At 33.6% G+C, this 24,554-nt stretch overlaps 32 non-coding genes across 32 annotated transcripts; all 32 read right to left on the bottom strand.

The window, feature by feature from the left end:
- Positions 1-8: 8 nt before the first annotated feature.
- Positions 9-225, bottom strand: LOC130360169 (small nucleolar RNA U3). The gene has a single exon (XR_008890642.1). It is a non-coding gene; the product is annotated as a small nucleolar RNA U3 (small nucleolar RNA).
- Positions 226-782: 557 nt separating this feature from the next.
- Positions 783-999, bottom strand: LOC130360052 (small nucleolar RNA U3). The gene has a single exon (XR_008890535.1). It is a non-coding gene; the product is annotated as a small nucleolar RNA U3 (small nucleolar RNA).
- Positions 1,000-1,555: 556 nt separating this feature from the next.
- On the bottom strand, positions 1,556-1,772 carry LOC130359039 (small nucleolar RNA U3). The gene has a single exon (XR_008889817.1). It is a non-coding gene; the product is annotated as a small nucleolar RNA U3 (small nucleolar RNA).
- A 568-nt stretch (positions 1,773-2,340) lies between these two features.
- Positions 2,341-2,557, bottom strand: LOC130360092 (small nucleolar RNA U3). Its single transcript, XR_008890573.1, has one exon. It is a non-coding gene; the product is annotated as a small nucleolar RNA U3 (small nucleolar RNA).
- A 558-nt stretch (positions 2,558-3,115) lies between these two features.
- LOC130360155 (small nucleolar RNA U3) lies at positions 3,116-3,332 on the bottom strand. The gene has a single exon (XR_008890629.1). It is a non-coding gene; the product is annotated as a small nucleolar RNA U3 (small nucleolar RNA).
- Positions 3,333-3,899: 567 nt separating this feature from the next.
- Positions 3,900-4,116, bottom strand: LOC130359038 (small nucleolar RNA U3). The gene has a single exon (XR_008889816.1). It is a non-coding gene; the product is annotated as a small nucleolar RNA U3 (small nucleolar RNA).
- A 568-nt stretch (positions 4,117-4,684) lies between these two features.
- LOC130360191 (small nucleolar RNA U3) lies at positions 4,685-4,901 on the bottom strand. The gene has a single exon (XR_008890663.1). It is a non-coding gene; the product is annotated as a small nucleolar RNA U3 (small nucleolar RNA).
- A 556-nt stretch (positions 4,902-5,457) lies between these two features.
- LOC130360168 (small nucleolar RNA U3) lies at positions 5,458-5,674 on the bottom strand. Its single transcript, XR_008890641.1, has one exon. It is a non-coding gene; the product is annotated as a small nucleolar RNA U3 (small nucleolar RNA).
- Positions 5,675-6,231: 557 nt separating this feature from the next.
- Positions 6,232-6,448, bottom strand: LOC130360051 (small nucleolar RNA U3). Its single transcript, XR_008890534.1, has one exon. It is a non-coding gene; the product is annotated as a small nucleolar RNA U3 (small nucleolar RNA).
- A 556-nt stretch (positions 6,449-7,004) lies between these two features.
- LOC130359037 (small nucleolar RNA U3) lies at positions 7,005-7,221 on the bottom strand. The gene has a single exon (XR_008889815.1). It is a non-coding gene; the product is annotated as a small nucleolar RNA U3 (small nucleolar RNA).
- Positions 7,222-7,789: 568 nt separating this feature from the next.
- On the bottom strand, positions 7,790-8,006 carry LOC130360091 (small nucleolar RNA U3). Its single transcript, XR_008890572.1, has one exon. It is a non-coding gene; the product is annotated as a small nucleolar RNA U3 (small nucleolar RNA).
- A 558-nt stretch (positions 8,007-8,564) lies between these two features.
- On the bottom strand, positions 8,565-8,781 carry LOC130359036 (small nucleolar RNA U3). The gene has a single exon (XR_008889814.1). It is a non-coding gene; the product is annotated as a small nucleolar RNA U3 (small nucleolar RNA).
- A 568-nt stretch (positions 8,782-9,349) lies between these two features.
- Positions 9,350-9,566, bottom strand: LOC130358915 (small nucleolar RNA U3). The gene has a single exon (XR_008889707.1). It is a non-coding gene; the product is annotated as a small nucleolar RNA U3 (small nucleolar RNA).
- A 556-nt stretch (positions 9,567-10,122) lies between these two features.
- LOC130359326 (small nucleolar RNA U3) lies at positions 10,123-10,336 on the bottom strand. The gene has a single exon (XR_008890073.1). It is a non-coding gene; the product is annotated as a small nucleolar RNA U3 (small nucleolar RNA).
- A 568-nt stretch (positions 10,337-10,904) lies between these two features.
- LOC130359258 (small nucleolar RNA U3) lies at positions 10,905-11,121 on the bottom strand. The gene has a single exon (XR_008890011.1). It is a non-coding gene; the product is annotated as a small nucleolar RNA U3 (small nucleolar RNA).
- A 568-nt stretch (positions 11,122-11,689) lies between these two features.
- Positions 11,690-11,906, bottom strand: LOC130360190 (small nucleolar RNA U3). Its single transcript, XR_008890662.1, has one exon. It is a non-coding gene; the product is annotated as a small nucleolar RNA U3 (small nucleolar RNA).
- A 556-nt stretch (positions 11,907-12,462) lies between these two features.
- LOC130359196 (small nucleolar RNA U3) lies at positions 12,463-12,679 on the bottom strand. The gene has a single exon (XR_008889957.1). It is a non-coding gene; the product is annotated as a small nucleolar RNA U3 (small nucleolar RNA).
- A 559-nt stretch (positions 12,680-13,238) lies between these two features.
- On the bottom strand, positions 13,239-13,455 carry LOC130359244 (small nucleolar RNA U3). Its single transcript, XR_008889998.1, has one exon. It is a non-coding gene; the product is annotated as a small nucleolar RNA U3 (small nucleolar RNA).
- Positions 13,456-14,011: 556 nt separating this feature from the next.
- LOC130359110 (small nucleolar RNA U3) lies at positions 14,012-14,228 on the bottom strand. The gene has a single exon (XR_008889879.1). It is a non-coding gene; the product is annotated as a small nucleolar RNA U3 (small nucleolar RNA).
- Positions 14,229-14,796: 568 nt separating this feature from the next.
- Positions 14,797-15,013, bottom strand: LOC130358933 (small nucleolar RNA U3). The gene has a single exon (XR_008889722.1). It is a non-coding gene; the product is annotated as a small nucleolar RNA U3 (small nucleolar RNA).
- A 567-nt stretch (positions 15,014-15,580) lies between these two features.
- On the bottom strand, positions 15,581-15,797 carry LOC130359337 (small nucleolar RNA U3). Its single transcript, XR_008890083.1, has one exon. It is a non-coding gene; the product is annotated as a small nucleolar RNA U3 (small nucleolar RNA).
- A 556-nt stretch (positions 15,798-16,353) lies between these two features.
- Positions 16,354-16,570, bottom strand: LOC130360167 (small nucleolar RNA U3). Its single transcript, XR_008890640.1, has one exon. It is a non-coding gene; the product is annotated as a small nucleolar RNA U3 (small nucleolar RNA).
- Positions 16,571-17,128: 558 nt separating this feature from the next.
- Positions 17,129-17,345, bottom strand: LOC130358986 (small nucleolar RNA U3). The gene has a single exon (XR_008889769.1). It is a non-coding gene; the product is annotated as a small nucleolar RNA U3 (small nucleolar RNA).
- A 568-nt stretch (positions 17,346-17,913) lies between these two features.
- Positions 17,914-18,130, bottom strand: LOC130358914 (small nucleolar RNA U3). Its single transcript, XR_008889706.1, has one exon. It is a non-coding gene; the product is annotated as a small nucleolar RNA U3 (small nucleolar RNA).
- A 557-nt stretch (positions 18,131-18,687) lies between these two features.
- LOC130358956 (small nucleolar RNA U3) lies at positions 18,688-18,904 on the bottom strand. The gene has a single exon (XR_008889742.1). It is a non-coding gene; the product is annotated as a small nucleolar RNA U3 (small nucleolar RNA).
- Positions 18,905-19,469: 565 nt separating this feature from the next.
- On the bottom strand, positions 19,470-19,686 carry LOC130359257 (small nucleolar RNA U3). The gene has a single exon (XR_008890010.1). It is a non-coding gene; the product is annotated as a small nucleolar RNA U3 (small nucleolar RNA).
- A 566-nt stretch (positions 19,687-20,252) lies between these two features.
- Positions 20,253-20,469, bottom strand: LOC130359183 (small nucleolar RNA U3). Its single transcript, XR_008889945.1, has one exon. It is a non-coding gene; the product is annotated as a small nucleolar RNA U3 (small nucleolar RNA).
- Positions 20,470-21,026: 557 nt separating this feature from the next.
- On the bottom strand, positions 21,027-21,245 carry LOC130359367 (small nucleolar RNA U3). Its single transcript, XR_008890107.1, has one exon. It is a non-coding gene; the product is annotated as a small nucleolar RNA U3 (small nucleolar RNA).
- A 566-nt stretch (positions 21,246-21,811) lies between these two features.
- Positions 21,812-22,028, bottom strand: LOC130360147 (small nucleolar RNA U3). The gene has a single exon (XR_008890622.1). It is a non-coding gene; the product is annotated as a small nucleolar RNA U3 (small nucleolar RNA).
- Positions 22,029-22,583: 555 nt separating this feature from the next.
- Positions 22,584-22,799, bottom strand: LOC130359123 (small nucleolar RNA U3). The gene has a single exon (XR_008889892.1). It is a non-coding gene; the product is annotated as a small nucleolar RNA U3 (small nucleolar RNA).
- Positions 22,800-23,360: 561 nt separating this feature from the next.
- LOC130359294 (small nucleolar RNA U3) lies at positions 23,361-23,574 on the bottom strand. Its single transcript, XR_008890044.1, has one exon. It is a non-coding gene; the product is annotated as a small nucleolar RNA U3 (small nucleolar RNA).
- Positions 23,575-24,128: 554 nt separating this feature from the next.
- LOC130359368 (small nucleolar RNA U3) lies at positions 24,129-24,342 on the bottom strand. Its single transcript, XR_008890108.1, has one exon. It is a non-coding gene; the product is annotated as a small nucleolar RNA U3 (small nucleolar RNA).
- Between the last annotated feature and the right edge of the window lie 212 nt (positions 24,343-24,554).

Genomic DNA, 24,554 nt, shown 5'->3' with positions numbered 1-24,554 from the left:
CTACACTCACCACTCTGAAAGAACTTTCTTCTATTACTTCTTTTGAAAAAAAGAAGAACACAGTCATCAAAAGCAGACAACCATTGCAAAACTGCAATGTTGTCAACCGCTTTCATGCTCAGAAGAAAGCTCTAAATCTCATCATTGTGGATAGTGAGCTTGGACTCTTTCAGCCACATTTCTCCCTTCAAAGACTTTAGAAATGATCTCTGAAAGTATAGCCCTAACAATTAGGATTTTCAGATTTTTCCCACCTATACGGTTTAACCTTTTAACTGAAGCCGAGATCCTTTTCAAAAGTTCCGAGTTTGAGTTGTGAAACAAAAAGGTTGTGTCAAATGTCAGTAAAAACAAAATAGTTTTTCAAAGTATGTGAAGGTTTATATGGAAATCCTTTAAACATGAGTATGATAGAGTACATGTTGTCATCAGTTGCGTCGAGATCTAGGCTGAGTTCAACTATTCCAGATGTTAACCCAGCCTTACTAAAGAAAATCTCAACATAAAAAAAGTATAAAATATTTGTCATGCCACAACATCTCTTTCCTACAATCAAAAAACCGGACTCAGGGCATATGTTACCTGAGTTTTGATACTTTTGTAATAAAAAAAACTTTATAGCAGCCTCGTGAGCTTTGGTTCAAAAATACAAAACTTTCTTAAGTTTATTATATGGTTAACTGTAGATTAAAAAAGAAGATAGAGCAAGTAACACAGTAGAGAATTGAAACACATGGTTTAACACTTTAATTTAACATAACTTGGTGTTACATACTACACTCACCACTCTGAAAGAACTTTCTTCTATTACTTCTTTTGAAAAAAAGAAGAACACAGTCATCAAAAGCAGACAACCATTGCAAAAATGCAATGTTGTCAACCGCTTTCATGCTCAGAAGAAAGCTCTAAATCTCATCATTGTGGATAGTGAGCTTGGACACTTTCAGCCACATTTCTCCCTTCAAAGACTTTAGAAATGATCCCTGAAAGTATAGCCCTAACAATTAGAATTTTCAGATTTTTCACACCTATACGGTTTAACCTTTTAACTGAAGCTGAGATCATTTTCAAAAGTTCCGAGTTTGAGTTGTGAAACAAAAAGGTTGTGTCAAATGTCAGTAAAAACAAAATAGTTTTTCAAAGTATGTTGAAGGTTTATATGGAAATCCTTCAAACATGAGTATGATAGAGTACATGTTGTCATCAGTTGCGTCGAGATCTAGGCTGAGTTCAACTATTCCAGATGTTAACCCAGCCTTACTAAAGAACATCTCAACATAAAAAAGTATAAAATATTTGTCATGCCACAACATCTCTTTCCTACAATCAAAAAAACGGATTCAGGGCATATGTTACCTGAGTTTTGATACTTTTGTACTAAAAAAAACTTTATAGCAGCCTCCTGAGCTTTGGCTCAAAAATACAAAACTTTCTTAAGTTTATTATATGGTAACTGTAGATTAAAAAAGAAGATAGAGCAAGTAACACTGTAGAGAATTGAAATAAATGGTTTAACACTTTAATTTAACATAACTTGGTGTTACATACTACACTCACCACTCTGAAAGAACTTTCTTCTATTACTTCTTTTGAAAAAAAGAAGAACACAGTCATCAAAAGCAGCCAACCATTGTAAAACTGCAATGTTGTCAACCGCTTTCATGCTCAGAAGAAAGCTCTAAATCTCATCATTGTGGATAGTGAGCTTGGACTCTTTCAGCCACATTTCTCCCTTCAAAGACTTTAGAAATGATCCCTGAAAGTATAGCCCTAACAATTAGGATTTTCAGATTTTTCCCACCTATACGGTTTAACCTTTTTACTGAAGCTGAGAACATTTTCTAAAGTTCCGAGTTTGAGTTGTGAAACAAAAAGGTTGTGTCAAATGTCAGTAAAAACAAAATAGTTTTTCAAAGTATGTTGAAGGTTTATATGGAAATCAATGAAATCCTTTAAACATGAGTATGATAGAGTACATGTTGTCATCAGTTGCGTCGAGATCTAGGCTGAGTTCAACTATTCCAGATGTTAACGCAGCCTTACTAAAGAAAATCTCAACATAAAAAAAGTATAAAATATTTGTCATGCCACAACATCTCTTTCCTACAATCAAAAATCCGGACTCAGGGCATATGTTACCTGAGTTTTGATACCTTTGTACTAAAAAAAAACTTTATAGCAGCCTCCTGAGCTTTGGCTCAAAAATACAAAACTTTCTTAAGTTTATTATATGGTTAACTGTAGATTAAAAAAGAAGATAAAGCAAGTAACACTGTAGAGAATTGAAAAGCATGGTTTAACACTTTAATTTAACATAACTTGGTGTTACATACTACACTCACCACTCTGAAAGAACTTTCTTCTATTACTTCTTTTGAAAAAAAGAAGAACACAGTCATCAAAAGCAGACAACCATTGCAAAACTGCAATGTTGTCAACCGCTTTCATGCTCAGAAGAAAGCTCTAAATCTCATCATTGTGGATAGTGAGCTTGGACTCTTTCAGCCACATTTCTCCCTTCAAAGACTTTAGAAATGATCCCTGAAAGTATAGCCCTAACAATTAGGATTTTCAGATTTTTCCCACCTATACGGTTTAACCTTTTAACTGAAGCTGAGAGCATTTTCTAAAGTTCCGAGTTTGAGTTGTGAAACAAAAAGGTTGTGTCAAATGTCAGTAAAAACAAAATAGTTTTTCAAAGTATGTTGAAGGTTTATATGGAAATCCTTTAAACATGAGTATGATAGAGTCCATGTTGTCATCAGTTGCGTCGAGATCTAGGCTGAGTTCAACTATTCCAGATGTTAACCCAGCCTTACTAAAGAAAATCTCAACATAAAAAAGTATAAAATATTTGTCATGCCACAACATCTCTTTCCTACAATCTTAAAACCGGACTCAGGGCATATGTTACCTGAGTTTTGATACTTTTGTAATAAAAAAAACTTTATAGCAGCCTCGTGAGCTTTGGCTCGAAAATACTAAACTTTCTTAAGTTTATTATATGGTTAACTGTAGATTAAAAAATGAAGAGAGAGCAAGTAACACAGTAGAGAATTGAAACGCATGGTTTAACACTATAATTTAACATAACTTAGTGTTACATACTACACTCACCACTCTGAAAGAACTTTCTTCTATTACTTCTTTTGAAAAAAAGAAGAACACAGTCATCAAAAGCAGACAACCATTGCAAAACTGCAATGTTGTCAACCGCTTTCATGCTCAGAAGAAAGCTCTAAATCTCATCATTGTGGATAGTGAGCTTGGACTCTTTCAGCCACATTTCTCCCTTCAAAGACTTTAGAAATGATCCCTGAAAGTATAACCCTAACAATTAGGATTTTCAGATTTTTCCCACCTATACGGTTTAACCTTTTAACTGAAGCTGAGATCATTTTCAAAAGTTCCGAGTTTGAGTTGTGAAACAAAAAGGTTGTGTCAAATGTCAGTTAAAACAAAATAGTTTTTCAAAGTATGTTGAAGGTTTATATGGAAATCAATGAAATCCTTTAAACATGAGTATGATAGAGTACATGTTGTCATCAGTTGCGTCGAGATCTAGGCTGAGTTCAACTATTCCAGATGTTAACCCAGCCTTACTAAAGAAAATCTCAACATAAAAAAAGTATAAAATATTTGTCATGCCACAACATCTCTTTCCTACAATCAAAAAACCGGACTCAGGGCATATGTTACCTGAGTTTTGATACTTTTGTAATAAAAAAAACTTTATAGCAGCCTCGTGAGCTTTGGCTCAAAAATACAAAACTTTCTTAAGTTTATTATATGGTTAACTGTAGATTATTAAAGAAGATAAAGCAAGCAACACTGTAGAGAATTGAAATGCATGGTTTAACACTTTAATTTAACATAACTTGGTGTTACATACTGCACTCACCACTCTGAAAGAACTTTCTTCTATTACTTCTTTTGAAAAAAAGAAGAACACAGTCATCAAAAGCAGCCAACCATTGTAAAACTGCAATGTTGTCAACCGCTTTCATGCTCAGAAGAAAGCTCTAAATCTCATCATTGTGGATAGTGAGCTTGGACTCTTTCAGCCACATTTCTCCCTTCAAAGACTTTAGAAATGATCCCTGAAAGTATAGCCCTAACAATTAGGATTTTCAGATTTTTCCCACCTATACGGTTTAACCTTTTTACTGAAGCTGAGAACATTTTCTAAAGTTCCGAGTTTGAGTTGTGAAACAAAAAGGTTGTGTCAAATGTCAGTAAAAACAAAATAGTTTTTCAAAGTATGTTGAAGGTTTATATGGAAATCAATGAAATCCTTTAAACATGAGTATGATAGAGTACATGTTGTCATCAGTTGCGTCGAGATCTAGGCTGAGTTCAACTATTCCAGATTTTAACCCAGCCTTACTAAAGAAAATCTTAACATAAAAAAAGTATAAAATATTTGTCATGCCACAACATCTCTTTCCTACAATCAAAAAACCGGACTCAGGGCATATGTTACCTGAGTTTTGATACTTTTGTAATAAAAAAAACTTTATAGCAGCCTCGTGAGCTTTGGTTCAAAGATACAAAACTTTCTTAAGTTTATTATATGGTTAACTGTAGATTAAAAAAAGAAGATAGAGCAAGTAACACAGTAGAGAATTGAAACACATGGTTTAACACTTTAATTTAACATAACTTGGTGTTACATACTACACTCACCACTCTGAAAGAACTTTCTTCTATTACTTCTTTTGAAAAAAAGAAGAACACAGTCATCAAAAGCAGACAACCATTGCAAAAATGCAATGTTGTCAAACGCTTTCATGCTCAGAAGAAAGCTCTAAATCTCATCATTGTGGATAGTGAGCTTGGACTCTTTCAGCCACATTTCTCCCTTCAAAGACTTTAGAAATGATCCCTGAAAGTATAGCCCTAACAATTAGGATTTTCAGATTTTTCACACCTATACGGTTTAACCTTTTAACTGAAGCTGAGATCATTTTCAAAAGTTCCGAGTTTGAGTTGTGAAACAAAAAGGTTGTGTCAAATGTCAGTAAAAACAAAATAGTTTTTCAAAGTATGTTGAAGGTTTATATGGAAATCTTTCAAACATGAGTATGATAGAGTACATGTTGTCATCAGTTGCGTCGAGATCTAGGCTGAGTTCAACTATTCCAGATGTTAACCCAGCCTTACTAAAGAAAATCTCAACATAAAAAAAGTATAAAATATTTGTCATGCCACAACATCTCTTTCCTACAATCATAAAACCGGACTCAGGGCATATGTTACCTGAGTTTTGATACTTTTGTACTAAAAAAATTTATAGCAGCCTCGTGAGCTTTAGCTCAAAAATACAAAACTTTCTTAAGTTTATTATATGGTTAACTGTAGATTAAAAAAGAAAATAAAGCAAGTAACACTGTAGAGAATTGAAAAGCATGGTTTAACACTTTAATTTAACATAACTTGGTGTTACATACTACACTCACCACTCTGAAAGAACTTTCTTCTATTACTTCTTTTGAAAAAAAGAAGAACACAGTCATCAAAAGCAGACAACCATTGCAAAACTGCAATGTTGTCAACCGCTTTCATGCTCAGAAGAAAGCTCTAAATCTCATCATTGTGGATAGTGAGCTTGGACTCTTTCAGCCACATTTCTCCCTTCAAAGACTTTAGAAATGATCTCTGAAAGTATAGCCCTAACAATTAGGATTTTCAGATTTTTCCCACCTATACGGTTTAACCTTTTAACTGAAGCCGAGATCCTTTTCAAAAGTTCCGAGTTTGAGTTGTGAAACAAAAAGGTTGTGTCAAATGTCAGTAAAAACAAAATAGTTTTTCAAAGTATGTGAAGGTTTATATGGAAATCCTTTAAACATGAGTATGATAGAGTACATGTTGTCATCAGTTGCGTCGAGATCTAGGCTGAGTTCAACTATTCCAGATGTTAACCCAGCCTTACTAAAGAAAATCTCAACATAAAAAAAGTATAAAATATTTGTCATGCCACAACATCTCTTTCCTACAATCAAAAAACCGGACTCAGGGCATATGTTACCTGAGTTTTGATACTTTTGTAATAAAAAAAACTTTATAGCAGCCTCGTGAGCTTTGGTTCAAAAATACAAAACTTTCTTAAGTTTATTATATGGTTAACTGTAGATTAAAAAAGAAGATAGAGCAAGTAACACAGTAGAGAATTGAAACACATGGTTTAACACTTTAATTTAACATAACTTGGTGTTACATACTACACTCACCACTCTGAAAGAACTTTCTTCTATTACTTCTTTTGAAAAAAAGAAGAACACAGTCATCAAAAGCAGACAACCATTGCAAAAATGCAATGTTGTCAACCGCTTTCATGCTCAGAAGAAAGCTCTAAATCTCATCATTGTGGATAGTGAGCTTGGACACTTTCAGCCACATTTCTCCCTTCAAAGACTTTAGAAATGATCCCTGAAAGTATAGCCCTAACAATTAGAATTTTCAGATTTTTCACACCTATACGGTTTAACCTTTTAACTGAAGCTGAGATCATTTTCAAAAGTTCCGAGTTTGAGTTGTGAAACAAAAAGGTTGTGTCAAATGTCAGTAAAAACAAAATAGTTTTTCAAAGTATGTTGAAGGTTTATATGGAAATCCTTCAAACATGAGTATGATAGAGTACATGTTGTCATCAGTTGCGTCGAGATCTAGGCTGAGTTCAACTATTCCAGATGTTAACCCAGCCTTACTAAAGAACATCTCAACATAAAAAAGTATAAAATATTTGTCATGCCACAACATCTCTTTCCTACAATCAAAAAAACGGATTCAGGGCATATGTTACCTGAGTTTTGATACTTTTGTACTAAAAAAAACTTTATAGCAGCCTCCTGAGCTTTGGCTCAAAAATACAAAACTTTCTTAAGTTTATTATATGGTAACTGTAGATTAAAAAAGAAGATAGAGCAAGTAACACTGTAGAGAATTGAAATAAATGGTTTAACACTTTAATTTAACATAACTTGGTGTTACATACTACACTCACCACTCTGAAAGAACTTTCTTCTATTACTTCTTTTGAAAAAAAGAAGAACACAGTCATCAAAAGCAGCCAACCATTGTAAAACTGCAATGTTGTCAACCGCTTTCATGCTCAGAAGAAAGCTCTAAATCTCATCATTGTGGATAGTGAGCTTGGACTCTTTCAGCCACATTTCTCCCTTCAAAGACTTTAGAAATGATCCCTGAAAGTATAGCCCTAACAATTAGGATTTTCAGATTTTTCCCACCTATACGGTTTAACCTTTTTACTGAAGCTGAGAACATTTTCTAAAGTTCCGAGTTTGAGTTGTGAAACAAAAAGGTTGTGTCAAATGTCAGTAAAAACAAAATAGTTTTTCAAAGTATGTTGAAGGTTTATATGGAAATCAATGAAATCCTTTAAACATGAGTATGATAGAGTACATGTTGTCATCAGTTGCGTCGAGATCTAGGCTGAGTTCAACTATTCCAGATGTTAACGCAGCCTTACTAAAGAAAATCTCAACATAAAAAAAGTATAAAATATTTGTCATGCCACAACATCTCTTTCCTACAATCAAAAATCCGGACTCAGGGCATATGTTACCTGAGTTTTGATACCTTTGTACTAAAAAAAAACTTTATAGCAGCCTCCTGAGCTTTGGCTCAAAAATACAAAACTTTCTTAAGTTTATTATATGGTTAACTGTAGATTAAAAAAGAAGATAAAGCAAGTAACACTGTAGAGAATTGAAAAGCATGGTTTAACACTTTAATTTAACATAACTTGGTGTTACATACTACACTCACCACTCTGAAAGAACTTTCTTCTATTACTTCTTTTGAAAAAAAGAAGAACACAGTCATCAAAAGCAGACAACCATTGCAAAACTGCAATGTTGTCAACCGCTTTCATGCTCAGAAGAAAGCTCTAAATCTCATCATTGTGGATAGTGAGCTTGGACTCTTTCAGCCACATTTCTCCCTTCAAAGACTTTAGAAATGATCCCTGAAAGTATAGCCCTAACAATTAGGATTTTCAGATTTTTCCCACCTATACGGTTTAACCTTTTAACTGAAGCTGAGAGCATTTTCTAAAGTTCCGAGTTTGAGTTGTGAAACAAAAAGGTTGTGTCAAATGTCAGTAAAAACAAAATAGTTTTTCAAAGTATGTTGAAGGTTTATATGGAAATCCTTTAAACATGAGTATGATAGAGTCCATGTTGTCATCAGTTGCGTCGAGATCTAGGCTGAGTTCAACTATTCCAGATGTTAACCCAGCCTTACTAAAGAAAATCTCAACATAAAAAAGTATAAAATATTTGTCATGCCACAACATCTCTTTCCTACAATCTTAAAACCGGACTCAGGGCATATGTTACCTGAGTTTTGATACTTTTGTAATAAAAAAAACTTTATAGCAGCCTCGTGAGCTTTGGCTCGAAAATACTAAACTTTCTTAAGTTTATTATATGGTTAACTGTAGATTAAAAAATGAAGAGAGAGCAAGTAACACAGTAGAGAATTGAAACGCATGGTTTAACACTATAATTTAACATAACTTAGTGTTACATACTACACTCACCACTCTGAAAGAACTTTCTTCTATTACTTCTTTTGAAAAAAAGAAGAACACAGTCATCAAAAGCAGCCAACCATTGTAAAACTGCAATGTTGTCAACCGCTTTCATGCTCAGAAGAAAGCTCTAAATCTCATCATTGTGGATAGTGAGCTTGGACTCTTTCAGCCACATTTCTCCCTTCAAAGACTTTAGAAATGATCCCTGAAAGTATAGCCCTAACAATTAGGATTTTCAGATTTTTCCCACCTATACGGTTTAACCTTTTTACTGAAGCTGAGAACATTTTCTAAAGTTCCGAGTTTGAGTTGTGAAACAAAAAGGTTGTGTCAAATGTCAGTAAAAACAAAATAGTTTTTCAAAGTATGTTGAAGGTTTATATGGAAATCAATGAAATCCTTTAAACATGAGTATGATAGAGTACATGTTGTCATCAGTTGCGTCGAGATCTAGGCTGAGTTCAACTATTCCAGATGTTAACGCAGCCTTACTAAAGAAAATCTCAACATAAAAAAAGTATAAAATATTTGTCATGCCACAACATCTCTTTCCTACAATCAAAAAACCGGACTCAGGGCATATGTTACCTGAGTTTTGATACCTTTGTACTAAAAAAAAACTTTATAGCAGCCTCCTGAGCTTTGGCTCAAAAATACAAAACTTTCTTAAGTTTATTATATGGTTAACTGTAGATTAAAAAAGAAGATAAAGCAAGTAACACTGTAGAGAATTGAAAAGCATGGTTTAACACTTTAATTTAACATATCTTGGTGTTACATACTACACTCACCACTCTGAAAGAACTTTCTTCTATTACTTCTTTTGAAATAAAGAAGAACACAGTCATCAAAAGCAGACAACCATTGCAAAACTGCAATGTTGTCAACCGCTTTCATGCTCAGAAGAAAGCTCTAAATCTCATCATTGTGGATAGTGAGCTTGGACTCTTTCAGCCACATTTCTCCCTTCAAAGACTTTAGAAATGATCTCTGAAAGTATAGCCCTAACAATTAGGATTTTCAGATTTTTCCCACCTATACGGTTTAACCTTTTAACTGAAGCCGAGATCCTTTTCAAAAGTTCCGAGTTTGAGTTGTGAAACAAAAAGGTTGTGTCAAATGTCAGTAAAAACAAAATAGTTTTTCAAAGTATGTTGAAGGTTTATATGGAAATCCTTCAAACATGAGTATGATAGAGTACATGTTGTCATCAGTTGCGTCGAGATCTAGGCTGACTTCAACTATTCCAGATGTTAACCCAGCCTTACTAAAGAAAATCTCAACATAAAAAAAGTATAAAATATTTGTCATGCCACAACATCTCTTTCCTACAATCATAAAACCGGACTCAGGGCATATGTTACATGAGTTTTGATACTTTTGTACAAAAAAAATTTATAGCAGCCTCGTGAGCTTTAGCTCAAAAATACAAAACTTTCTTAAGTTTATTATATGGTTAACTGTAGATTAAAAAAGAAGATAAAGCAAGTAACACTGTAGAGAATTGAAAAGCATGGTTTAACACTTTAATTTAACATAACTTGGTGTTACATACTACACTCACCACTCTGAAAGAACTTTCTTCTATTACTTCTTTTGAAAAAAAGAACACAGTCATCAAAAGCAGACAACCATTGCAAAACTGCAATGTAGTCAACCGCTTTCATGCTCAGAAGAAAGCTCTAAATCTCATCATTGTGGATAGTGAGCTTGGACTCTTTCAGCCACATTTCTCCCTTCAAAGACTTTTGAAATGATCTCTGAAAGTATAGCCCTAACAATTAGGATTTTCAGATTTTTCCCACCTATACGGTTTAACCTTTTAACTGAAGCCGAGATCCTTTTCAAAAGTTCCGAGTTTGAGTTGTGAAACAAAAAGGTTGTGTCAAATGTCAGTAAAAACAAAATAGTTTTTCAAAGTATGTTGAAGGTTTATATGGAAATCAATGAAATCCTTTAAACATGAGTATGATAGAGTCCATGTTGTCATCAGTTGCGTCGAGATCTAGGCTGAGTTCAACTATTCCAGATGTTAACCCAGCCTTACTAAAGAAAATCTCAACATAAAAAAAGTATAAAATATTTGTCATGCCACAACATCTCTTTCCTACAATCATAAAACCGGACTCAGGGCATATGTTACCTGAGTTTTGATACCTTTATACTAAAAAAAACTTTATAGCAGCCTCCTAAGCTTTGGCTCAAAAATACAAAACTTTCTTAAGTTTATTATATGGTTAACTGTAGATTAAAAAAAGAAGATAGAGCAAGTAACACAGTAGAGAATTGAAACACATGGTTTAACACTTTAATTTAACATAACTTGGTGTTACATACTACACTCACCACTCTGAAAGAACTTTCTTCTATTACTTCTTTTGAAAAAAAGAAGAACACAGTCATCAAAAGCAGACAACCATTGCAAAACTGCAATGTAGTCAACCGCTTTCATGCTCAGAAGAAAGCTCTAAATCTCATCATTGTGGATAGTGAGCTTGGACTCTTTCAGCCACATTTCTCCCTTCAAAGACTTTTGAAATGATCTCTGAAAGTATAGCCCTAACAATTAGGATTTTCAGATTTTTCCCACCTATACGGTTTAACCTTTTAACTGAAGCCGAGATCCTTTTCAAAAGTTCCGAGTTTGAGTTGTGAAACAAAAAGGTTGTGTCAAATGTCAGTAAAAACAAAATAGTTTTTCAAAGTATGTTGAAGGTTTATATGGAAATCAATGAAATCCTTTAAACATGAGTATGATAGAGTACATGTTGTCATCAGTTGCGTCGAGATCTAGGCTGAGTTCAACTATTCCAGATGTTAACCCAGCCTTACTAAAGAATATCTCAACATAAAAAAAGTATAAAATATTTGTCATGCCACAACATCTCTTTCCTACAATCAAAAAACCGGACTCAGGGCATATGTTACCTGAGTTTTGATACTTTTGTAATAAAAAAAACTTTATAGCAGCCTCGTGAGCTTTGGTTCAAAAATACAAAACTTTCTTAAGTTTATTATATGGTTAACTGTAGATTAAAAAAAGAAGATAGAGCAAGTAACACAGTAGAGAATTGAAACACATGGTTTAACACTTTAATTTAACATAACTTGGTGTTACATACTACACTCACCACTCTGAAAGAACTTTCTTCTATTACTTCTTTTGAAAAAAAGAAGAACACAGTCATCAAAAGCAGACAACCATTGCAAAAATGCAATGTTGTCAAACGCTTTCATGCTCAGAAGAAAGCTCTAAATCTCATCATTGTGGATAGTGAGCTTGGACTCTTTCAGCCACATTTCTCCCTTCAAAGACTTTAGAAATGATCCCTGAAAGTATAGCCCTAACAATTAGGATTTTCAGATTTTTCACACCTATACGGTTTAACCTTTTAACTGAAGCTGAGATCATTTTCAAAAGTTCCGAGTTTGAGTTGTGAAACAAAAAGGTTGTGTCAAATGTCAGTAAAAACAAAATAGTTTTTCAAAGTATGTTGAAGGTTTATATGGAAATCCTTCAAACATGAGTATGATAGAGTACATGTTGTCATCAGTTGCGTCGAGATCTAGGCTGAGTTCAACTATTCCAGATGTTAACCCAGCCTTACTAAAGAAAATCTCAACATAAAAAAAGTATAAAATATTTGTCATGCCACAACATCTCTTTCCTACAATCATAAAACCGGACTCAGGGCATATGTTACCTGAGTTTTGATACTTTTGTACTAAAAAAATTTATAGCAGCCTCGTGAGCTTTAGCTCAAAAATACAAAACTTTCTTAAGTTTATTATATGGTTAACTGTAGATTAAAAAAGAAGATAAAGCAAGTAACACTGTAGAGAATTGAAATGCATGGTTTAACACTTTAATTTAACATAACTTGGTGTTACATACTACACTCACCACTCTGAAAGAACTTTCTTCTATTACTTCTTTTGAAATAAAGAAGAACACAGTCATCAAAAGCAGACAACCATTGCAAAACTGCAATGTTGTCAACCGCTTTCATGCTCAGAAAAAAGCTCTAAATCTCATCATTGTGGATAGTGAGCTTGGACTCTTTCAGCCACATTTCTCCCTTCAAAGACTTTAGAAATGATCGCTGAAAGTATAGCCCTAACAATTAGGATTTTCAGATTTTTCCCACCTATACGGTTTAACCTTTTAACTGAAGCCGAGATCCTTTTCAAAAGTTCCGAGTTTGAGTTGTGAAACAAAAAGGTTGTGTCAAATGTCAGTAAAAACAAAATAGTTTTTCAAAGTATGTTGAAGGTTTATATGGAAATCCTTCAAACATGAGTATGATAGAGTACATGTTGTCATCAGTTGCGTCGAGATCTAGGCTGAGTTCAACTATTCCAGATGTTAACCCAGCCTTACTAAAGAATATCTCAACATAAAAAAAGTATAAAATATTTGTCATGCCACAACATCTCTTTCCTACAATCAAAAAACCGGACTCAGGGCATATGTTACCTGAGTTTTGATACCTTTGTACTAAAAAAAACTTTATAGCAGCCTCCTGAGCTTTGGCTCAAAAATACAAAACTTTCTTAAGTTTATTATAAGGTTAACTGTAGATTAAAAAAAGAAGATAGAGCAAGTAACACAGTAGAGAATTGAAACACATGGTTTAACACTTTAATTTAACATAACTTGGTGTTACATACTACACTCACCAATCTGAAAGAACTTTCTTCTATTATTTCTTTTGAAAAAAAGAAGAACACAGTCATCAAAAGCAGACAACCATTGCTAAACTGCAATGTTGTCAACCGCTTTCATGCTCAGAAGAAAGCTCTAAATCTCATCATTGTGGATGATGAGCTTGGTCTCTTTCAGCCACATTTCTCCCTTCAAAGACTTTAGAAATGATCCCTGAAAGTATAGCCCTAACAATTAGGATTTTCAGATTTTTCCCACCTATACGGTTTAACCTTTTAACTGAAGCTGAGATAATTTTCAAAAGTTCCGAGTTTGAGTTGTGAAACAAAAAGGTTGTGTCAAATGTCAGTAAAAACAAAATAGTTTTTCAAAGTATGTGAAGGTTTATATGGAAATCCTTTAAACATGAGTATGATAGAGTACATGTTGTCATCAGTTGCGTCGAGATCTAGGCTGAGTTCAACTATTCCAGATGTTAACCCAGCCTTACTAAAGAAAATCTCAACATAAATAAGTATAAAATATTTGTCATGCCACAACATCTCTTGCCTACAATCTTAAAACCGGACTCAGGGCATATGTTACCTGAGTTTTGATACTTTTGTAATAAAAAAAACTTTATAGCAGCCTCGTGAGCTTTGGCTCGAAAATACAAAACTTTCTTGAGTTTATTATATGGTTAACTGTAGATTAAAAAAGAAGATAAAGCAAGTAACACTGTAGAGAATTGAAATGCATGGTTTAACACTTTAATTTAACATAACTTGGTGTTACATACTACACTCACCACTCTGAAAGAACTTTCTTCTATTACTTCTTTTGAAAAAAAGAAGAACACAGTCATCAAAAGCAGCCAACCATTGTAAAACTGCAATGTTGTCAACCGCTTTCATGCTCAGAAGAAAGCTCTAAATCTCTTCATTGTGGATAGTGAGCTTGGACTCTTTCAGCCACATTTCTCCCTTCAAAGACTTTAGAAATGATCCCTGAAAGTATAGCCCTAACAATTAGGATTTTCAGATTTTTCCCACCTATACGGTTTAACCTTTTAACTGAAGCTGAGATCATTTTCAAAAGTTCCGAGTTTGAGTTGTGAAACAAAAAGGTTGTGTCAAATGTCAGTAAAAACAAAATAGTTTTTCAAAGTATGTTGAAGGTTTATATGGAAATCAATGAAATCCTTTAAACATGAGTATGATAGAGTACATGTTGTCATCAGTTGCGTCGAGATCTAGGCTGAGTTCAACTATTCCAGATGTTAACCCAGCCTTACTAAAGAAAATCTCAACTTAAAAAAAGTATAAAATATTTGTCATGCCACAACATCTCTTTCCTACAATCAAAAAACCGGACTCAGGGCATATGTTACCTGAGTTTTGATACTTTTGTAATAAAAAAAACTTTATAGCAGCCTCGTGAGCTTTGGTTCAAAAATACAAAACTTTCTTAAGTTTATTATATGGTTAACTGTAGATTAAAAAAAGAAGATAGAGCAAGTAACACAGTAGAGAATTGAAACACATGGTTTAACACTTTAATTTAACATAACTTGGTGTTACATACTACACTCACCACTCTGAAAGAACTTTCTTCTATTACTTCTTTTGAAAAAAAGAAGAACACAGTCATCAAAAGCAGACAACCATTGCAAAACTGCAATGTAGTCAACCCCTTTCATGCTCAGAAGAAAGCTCTAAATCTCATCATTGTGGATAGTGAGCTTGGACTCTTTCAGCCACATTTCTCCCTTCAAAGACTTTAGAAATGATCCCTGAAAGTATAGCCCCAACAATTAGGATTTTCAGATTTTTCCCACCTATACGGTTTAACCTTTTAACTGAAGCTGAGATCATTTTCAAAAGTTCCGAGTTTGAGTTGTGAAACAAAAAGGTTGTGTCAAATGTCAGTAAAAGCAAAATAGTTTTTCAAAGTATGTTGAAGGTTTATATGGAAATCAATGAAATCCTTTAAACATGAGTATGATAGAGTACATGTTGTCATCAGTTGCGTCGAGATCTAGGCTGAGTTCAACTATTCCAGATGTTAACCCAGCCTTACTAAAGAAAATCTCAACATAAAAAAAGTATAAAATATTTGTCATGCCACAACATCTCTTTCCTACAATCAAAAAACCGGACTCAGGGCATATGTTACCTGAGTTTTGATACTTTTGTAATAAAAAAAACTTTATAGCAGCCTCGTGAGCTTTGGCTCAAAAATACAAAACTTTCTTAAGTTTATTATATGGTTAACTGTAGATTATTAAAGAAGATAAAGCAAGTAACACTGTAGAGAATTGAAATGCATGGTTTAACACTTTAATTTAACATAACTTGGTGTTACATACTACACTCACCACTCTGAAAGAACTTTCTTCTATTACTTCTTTTGAAAATAAGAAGAACACAGTCATCAAAAGCAGCCAACCATTGTAAAACTGCAATGTTGTCAACCGCTTTCATGCTCAGAAGAAAGCTCTAAATCTCATCATTGTGGATAGTGAGCTTGGACTCTTTCAGCCACATTTCTCCCTTCAAAGATTTTAGAAATGATCCCTGAAAGTATAGCCCTAACAATTAGGATTTTCAGATTTTTCACACCTATACGGTTTAACCTTTTAACTGAAGCTGAGATCATTTTCAAAAGTTCCGAGTTTGAGTTGTGAAACAAAAAGGTTGTGTCAAATGTCAGTAAAAACAAAATAGTTTTTCAAAGTATGTTGAAGGTTTATATGGAAATCCTTCAAATATGAGTATGATAGAGTACATGTTGTCATCAATTGCGTCGAGATCTAGGCTGAGTTCAACTATTCCAGATGTTAACCCAGCCTTACTAAAGAAAATCTCAACATAAAAAAAGTATAAAATATTTGTCATGCCATAACATCTCTTTCCTACAATCATAAAACCGGACTCAGGGCATATGTTACCTGAGTTTTGATACTTTTGTACTAAAAAAATTTATAGCAGCCTCGTGAGCTTTAGCTCAAAAATACAAAACTTTCTTAAGTTTATTATATGGTTAACTGTAGATTAAAAAAGAAGATAAAGCAAGTAACACTGTAGAGATTTGAAATGCATGGTTTAACACTTTAATTTAACATAACTTGGTGTTACATACTACACTCACCACTCTGAAAGAACTTTCTTCTATTACTTCTTTTGAAAAAAAGAAGAACACAGTCATCAAAAGCAGACAACCATTGCAAAACTGCAATGTTGTCAACCGCTTTCATGCTCAGAAGAAAGCTCTAAATCTCATCATTGTGGATAGTGAGCTTGGACTCTTTCAGCCACATTTCTCCCTTCAAAGACTTTAGAAATGATCTCTGAAAGTATAGCCCTAACAATTAGGATTTTCAGATTTTTCCCACCTATACTGTTTAACCTTTTAACTGAAGCCGAGATCCTTTTCAAAAGTTCCGAGTTTGAGTTGTGAAACAAAAAGGTTGTGTCAAATGTCAGTAAAAACAAAATAGTTTTTCAAAGTATGTTGAAGGTTTATATGGAAATCCTTCAAACATGAGTATGATAGAGTACATGTTGTCATCAGTTGCGTCGAGATCTAGGCTGAGTTCAACTATTCCAGATGTTAACCCAGCCTTACTAAAGAATATCTCAACATAAAAAAAGTATCAAATATTTGTCATGCCACAACATCTCTTTCCTACAATCAAAAAACCGGACTCAGGGCATATGTTACCTGAGTTTTGATACCTTTGTACTAAAAAAAACTTTATAGCAGCCTCGTGAGCTTTAGCTCAAAAATACAAAACTTTCTTAAGTTTATTATATGGTTAACTGTAGATTAAAAAAGAAGATAAAGCAAGTAACACTGTAGAGAATTGAAATGCATGGTTTAACACTTTAATTTAACATAACTTGGTGTTACATACTACACTCACCACTCTGAAAGAACATTCTTCTATTACTTCTTTTGAAAAAAAGAAGAACACAGTCATCAAAAGCAGACAACCATTGCAAAACTGCAATGTTGTCAACCGCTTTCATGCTCAGAAGAAAGCTCTAAATCTCATCATTGTGGATAGTGAGCTTGGACTCTTTCAGCCACATTTCTCCCTTCAAAGACTTTAGAAATGATCTCTGAAAGTATAGCCCTAACAATTAGGATTTTCAGATTTTTCCCACCTATACTGTTTAACCTTTTAACTGAAGCCGAGATCCTTTTCAAAAGTTCCGCGTTTGAGTTGTGAAACAAAAAGGTTGTGTCAAATGTCAGTAAAAACAAAATAGTTTTTCAAAGTATGTTGAAGGTTTATATGGAAATCAATGAAATCCTTTAAACATGAGTATGATAGAGTACATGTTGTCATCAGTTGCGTCGAGATCTAGGCTGAGTTCAACTATTCCAGATGTTAACCCAGCCTTACTAAAGAAAATCTCAACATAAAAAAAGTATAAAATATTTGTCATGCCACAACATCTCTTTCCTACAATCAAAAAACCGGACTCAGGGCATATGTTACCTGAGTTTTGATACCTTTGTACTAAAAAAAAACTTTATAGCAGCCTCCTGAGCTTTGGCTCAAAAATACAAAACTTTCTTAAGTTTATTATATGGTTAACTGTAGATTAAAAAAGAAGATAAAGCAAGTAACACTGTAGAGAATTGAAAAGCATGGTTTAACACTTTAATTTAACATAACTTGGTGTTACATACTACACTCACCACTCTGAAAGAACTTTCTTCTATTACTTCTTTTGAAATAAAGAAGAACACAGTCATCAAAAGCAGACAACCATTGCAAAACTGCAATGTTGTCAACCGCTTTCATGCTCAGAAGAAAGCTCTAAATCTCATCATTGTGGATAGTGAGCTTGGACTCTTTCAGCCACATTTCTCCCTTCAAAGACTTTAGAAATGATCTCTGAAAGTATAGCCCTAACAATTAGGATTTTCAGATTTTTCCCACCTATACGGTTTAACCTTTTAACTGAAGCTGAGAGCATTTTCTAAAGTTCCGAGTTTGAGTTGTGAAACAAAAAGGTTGTGTCAAATGTCAGTAAAAACAAAATAGTTTTTCAAAGTATGTGAAGGTTTATATGGAAATCCTTTAAACATGAGTATGATAGAGTACATGTTGTCATCAGTTGCGTCGAGATCTAGGCTGAGTTCAACTATTCCAGATGTTAACCCAGCCTTACTAAAGAAAATCTCAACATAAAAAAAGTATAAAATATTTGTCATGCCACAACATCTCTTTCCTACAATCAAAAAACCGGACTCAGGGCATATGTTACCTGAGTTTTGATACCTTTGTACTAAAAAAAAACTTTATAGCAGCCTCCTGAGCTTTGGCTCAAAAATACAAAACTTTCTTAAGTTTATTATATGGTTAACTAGATTAAAAAAAGAAGATAGAGCAAGTAACACAGTAGAGAATTGAAACACATGGTTTAACACTTTAATTTAACATAACTTGGTGTTACATACTACACTCACCACTCTGAAAGAACTTTCTTCTATTATTTCTTTTGAAAAAAAGAAGAACACAGTCATCAAAAGCAGACAACCATTGCTAAACTGCAATGTTGTCAACCGCTTTCATGCTCAGAAGAAAGCTCTAAATCTCATCATTGTGGATGGTGAGCTTGGTCTCTTTCAGCCACATTTCTCCCTTCAAAGACTTTAGAAATGATCCCTGAAAGTATAGCCCTAACAATTAGGATTTTCAGATTTTTCCCACCTATACGGTTTAACCTTTTAACTGAAGCTGAGATAATTTTCAAAAGTTCCGAGTTTGAGTTGTGAAACAAAAAGGTTGTGTCAAATGTCAGTAAAAACAAAATAGTTTTTCAAAGTATGTTGAAGGTTTATATGGAAATCAATGAAATCCTTTAAACATGAGTATGATAGAGTACATGTTGTCATCAGTTGCGTCGAGATCTAGGCTGACTTCAACTATTCCAGATGTTAACCCAGCCTTACTAAAGAAAATCTCAACATAAAAAAAGTATAAAATATTTGTCATGCCACAACATCTCTTTCCTACAATCATAAAACCGGACTCAGGGCATATGTTACCTGAGTTTTGATACTTTTGTACAAAAAAAATTTATAGCAGCCTCGTGAGCTTTAGCTCAAAAATACAAAACTTTCTTAAGTTTATTATATGGTTAACTGTAGATTAAAAAAGAAGATAAAGCAAGTAACACTGTAGAGAATTGAAAAGCATGGTTTAACACTTTAATTTAACATAACTTGGTGTTACATACTACACTCACCACTCTGAAAGAACTTTCTTCTATTACTTCTTTTGAAAAAAAGAAGAACACAGTCATCAAAAGCAGACAACCATTGCAAAACTGCAATGTAGTCAACCGCTTTCATGCTCAGAAGAAAGCTCTAAATCTCATCATTGTGGATAGTGAGCTTGGACTCTTTCAGCCACATTTCTCCCTTCAAAGACTTTTGAAATGATCTCTGAAAGTATAGCCCTAACAATTAGGATTTTCAGATTTTTCCCACCTATACGGTTTAACCTTTTAACTGAAGCCGAGATCCTTTTCAAAAGTTCCGAGTTTGAGTTGTGAAACAAAAAGGTTGTGTCAAATGTCAGTAAAAACAAAATAGTTTTTCAAAGTATGTTGAAGGTTTATATGGAAATCAATGAAATCCTTTAAACATGAGTATGATAGAGTACATGTTGTCATCAGTTGCCTCGAGATCTAGGCTGAGTTCAACTATTCCAGATGTTAACCCAGCCTTACTAAAGAAAATCTCAACATAAAAAAGTATAAAATATTTGTCATGCCACAACATCTCTTTCCTACAATCAAAAAACCGGATTCAGGGCATATGTTACCTGAGTTTTGATACTTTTGTACTAAAAAAAACTTTATAGCAGCCTCCTGAGCTTTGGCTCAAAAATACAAAACTTTCTTAAGTTTATTATATGGTTAACTGTAGATTAAAAAAGAAGATAGAGCAAGTAACACTGTAGAGAATTGAAATGCATGGTTTAACACTTTAATTTAACATAACTTGGTGTTACATACTACACTCACCACTCTGAAAGAACTTTCTTCTATTACTTCTTTTGAAAAAAAGAAGAACACAGTCATCAAAAGCAGACAACCATTGCAAAACTGCAATGTTGTCAACCGCTTTCATGCTCAGAAGAAAGCTCTAAATCTCATCATTGTGCATAGTGAGCTTGGACTCTTTCAGCCACATTTCTCCCTTCAAAGACTTTAGAAATGATCCCTGAAAGTATAGCCCTAACAATTAGGATTTTCAGATTTTTCCCACCTATACGGTTTAACCTTTTAACTGAAGCTGAGAGCATTTTCTAAAGTTCCGAGTTTGAGTTGTGAAACAAAAAGGTTGTGTCAAATGTCAGTAAAAACAAAATAGTTTTTCAAAGTATGTTGAAGGTTTATATGGAAATCCTTCAAACATGAGTATGATAGAGTACATGTTGTCATCAGTTGCGTCGAGATCTAGGCTGAGTTCAACTATTCCAGATGTTAACCCAGCCTTACTAAAGAATATCTCAACATAAAAAAAGTATAAAATATTTGTCATGCCACAACATCTCTTTCCTACAATCAAAAAACCGGACTCAGGGCATATGTTACCTGAGTTTTGATACCTTTGTACTAAAAAAAACTTTATAGCAGCCTCCTGAGCTTTGGCTCAAAAATACAAAACTTTCTTAAGTTTATTATATGGTTAACTAGATTAAAAAAAGAAGATAGAGCAAGTAACACAGTAGAGAATTGAAACACATGGTTTAACACTTTAATTTAACATAACTTGGTGTCACATACTACACTCACCACTCTGAAAGAACTTTCTTCTATTATTTCTTTTGAAAAAAAAGAAGAACACAGTAATCAAAAGCAGACAACCATTGCTAAACTGCAATGTTGTCAACCGCTTTCATGCTCAGAAGAAAGCTCTAAATCTCATTATTGTGGATAGTGAGCTTGGACTCTTTCAGCCACATTTCTCCCTTCAAAAGACTTTTGAAATGATCTCTGAAAGTATAGCCCTAACAATTAGGATTTTCAGATTTTCCCACCTATACGGTTTAACCTTTTAACTGAAGCCGAGATCCTTTTCAAAAGTTCCGAGTTTGAGTTGTGAAACAAAAAGGTTGTGTCAAATGTCAGTAAAAACAAATAGTTTTTCAAAGTATGTTGAAGGTTTATATGGAAATCAATGAAATCCTTTAAACATGAGTATGATAGAGTACATGTTGTCATCAGTTGCGTCGAGATCTAGGCTGAGTTCAACTATTCCAGATGTTAACCCAGCCTTACTAAAGAAAATCTCAACATAAAAAAGTATAAAATATTTGTCATGCCACAACATCTCTTTCCTACAATCAAAAAACCGGATTCAGGGCATATGTTACCCTGAGTTTTGATACTTTTGTACTAAAAAAAACTTTATATAGCAGCCTCCTGAGCTTTGGCTCAAAAATACAAAACTTTCTTAAGTTTATTATATGGTTAACTGTAGATTAAAAAGAAGATAGAGCAAGTAACACTGTAGAGAATTGAAATGCATGGTTTAACACTTTAATTTAACATAACTTGGTGTTACATACTACACTCACCACTCTGAAAGAACTTTCTTCTATTACTTCTTTTGAAAAAAATAAGAACACAGTCATCAAAAGCAGACAACCATTGCAAAACTGCAATGTTGTCAACCGCTTTCATGCTCAGAAGAAAGCTCTAAATCTCATCATTGTGGTTAGTGAGCTTGGACTCTTTCAACCACATTTCTCCCTTCAAAGACTTTAGAAATGATCCCTGAAAGTATAGCCCTAACAGTTGGATTTTCAGATTTTTCCCACCTATACGGTTTAACCTTTTAACTGAAGCTGAGAGCATTTTCTAAAGTTCCGAGTTTGAGTTGTGAAACAAAAAGGTTGTGTCAAATGTCAGTAAAAACAAAATAGTTTTTCAAAGTATGTGAAGGTTTATATGGAAATCCTTTAAACATGAGTATGATAGAGTACATGTTGTCATCAGTTGCGTCGAGATCTAGGCTGAGTTCAACTATTCCAGATGTTAACCCAGCCTTACTAAAGAAAATCTCACATAAAAAAAGTATAAAATATTTGTCATGCCACAACATCTCTTTCCTACAATCAAAAAACCGGACTCAGGGCATATGTTACCTGAGTTTTGATACTTTTGTAATAAAAAAAACTTTATAGCAGCCTCGTGAGCTTTGGCTCAAAAATACAAAACTTTCTTAAGTTTATTATATGGTTAACTGTAGATTATTAAAGAAGATAAAGCAAGCAACACTGTAGAGAATTGAAATGCATGGTTTAACACTTTAATTTAACATAACTTGGTGTTACATACTACACTCACCACTCTGAAAGAACTTTCTTCTATTACTTCTTTGAAAAAAAGAAGAACACAGTCATCAAAAGCAGCCAACCATTGTAAAACTGCAATGTTGTCAACCGCTTTCATGCTCAGAAGAAAGCTCTAAATCTCATCATTGTGGATAGTGAGCTTGGACTCTTTCAGCCACATTTCTCCCTTCAAAGACTTTAGAAATGATCCCTGAAAGTATAGCCCTAACAATTAGGATTTTCAGATTTTACCACCTATACGGTTTAACCTTTTAACTGAAGCTGAGAACATTTTCTAAAGTTCCGAGTTTGAGTTGTGAAACAAAAAGGTTGTGTCAAATGTCAGTAAAAACAAAATAGTTTTTCAAAGTATGTTGAAGGTTTATATGGAAATCAATGAATCCTTTAAACATGAGTATGATAGAGTACATGTTGTCATCAGTTGCGTCGAGATCTAGGCTGAGTTCAACTATTCCAGATGTTAACGCAGCCTTACTAAAGAAAATCTCAACATAAAAAAAGTATAAAATATTTGTCATGCCACAACATCTCTTTACTACAATCAAAAAACCGGACTCAGGGCATATGTTACCTGAGTTTTGATACTTTTGTACTAAAAAAATTTATAGCAGCCTCGTGAGCTTTAGCTCAAAAATACAAACTTCTTAAGTTTATTATATGGTTAACTGTAGATTAAAAAAGAAGATAAAGCAAGTAACACTGTAGAGAATTGAAATGCATGGTTTAACACTTTAATTTAACATAACTTGGTGTTACATACTACACTCACCACTCTGAAAGAACTTTCTTCTATTACTTCTTTTGAAAAAAAGGACACAGTCATCAAAAGCAGACAACCATTGCAAAACTGCAATGTTGTCAAACGCTTTCATGCTCAGAAGAAAGCTCTAAATCTCATCATTGTGGATAGTGAGCTTGAACTCTTTCAGCCACATTTCTCCCTTCAAAGACTTTAGAAATGATCTCTGAAAGTATAGCCCTAACAATGAGGATTTTCAGATTTTTCCCACCTATACGGTTTAACCTTTTAACTGAAGCCGAGATCCTTTTCAAAAGTTCCGAGTTGAGTTGTGAAACAAAAAGGTTGTGTCAAATGTCAGTAAAAACAAAATAGTTTTTCAAAGTATGTTCAAGGTTTATATGGAAATCCTTCAAACATGAGTATGATAGAGTACATGTTGTCATCAGTTGCGTCGAGATCTAGGCTGAGTTCAACTATTCCAGATGTTAACCCAGCCTTACTAAAGAATATCTCAACATAAAAAAAGTATAAAATATTTGTCATGCCACAACATCTCTTTCCTACAATCATAAAACCGGACTCAGGGCATATGTTACCTGAGTTTGATACTTTTGTACAAAAAAAATTTATAGCAGCCTCGTGAGCTTTAGCTCAAAATACAAAACTTTCTTAAGTTTATTATATGGTTAAACTGTAGATTAAAAAAGAAGATAAAGCAAGTATTACTGTAGAGAATTGAAAAGCATGGTTTAATACTTTAATTTAACATAACTTGGTGTTACATACTACACTCACCACTCTGAAAGACTTTCTTCTATTACTTCTTTTGAAAAAAAGAAGAACACAGTCATCAAAGCAGACAACCATTGCAAAACTGCAATGTAGTCAACCGCTTTCATGCTCAGAAGAAAGCTCTAAATCTCATTATTGTGGATAGTGAGCTTGACTCTTTCAGCCACATTTCTACCTTCAAAGACTTTTGAAATGATCTCTGAAAGTATAGCCCTAACAATTAGGATTTCAGATTTTTCCCCCTATACGGTTTAACCTTTTAACTGAAGCCGAGATCCTTTTTAAAAAGTTCCGAGTTTGAGTTGTGAAACAAAAAGGTTGTGTCAAATGTCAGTAAAAACAAAATAGTTTTTCAAAGTATGTTGAAGGTTTATATGGAAATCAATGAAATCCTTTAAACATGAGTATGATAGAGTACATGTTGTCA

Source organism: Hyla sarda, chromosome 2, assembly GCF_029499605.1.
Source record: "Hyla sarda isolate aHylSar1 chromosome 2, aHylSar1.hap1, whole genome shotgun sequence".
Taxonomy (NCBI): Eukaryota; Metazoa; Chordata; class Amphibia; order Anura; family Hylidae; genus Hyla; species Hyla sarda.
Note: the sequence above shows the minus strand (reverse complement) of the source record. Positions and strands in the feature narration are given on the sequence as shown.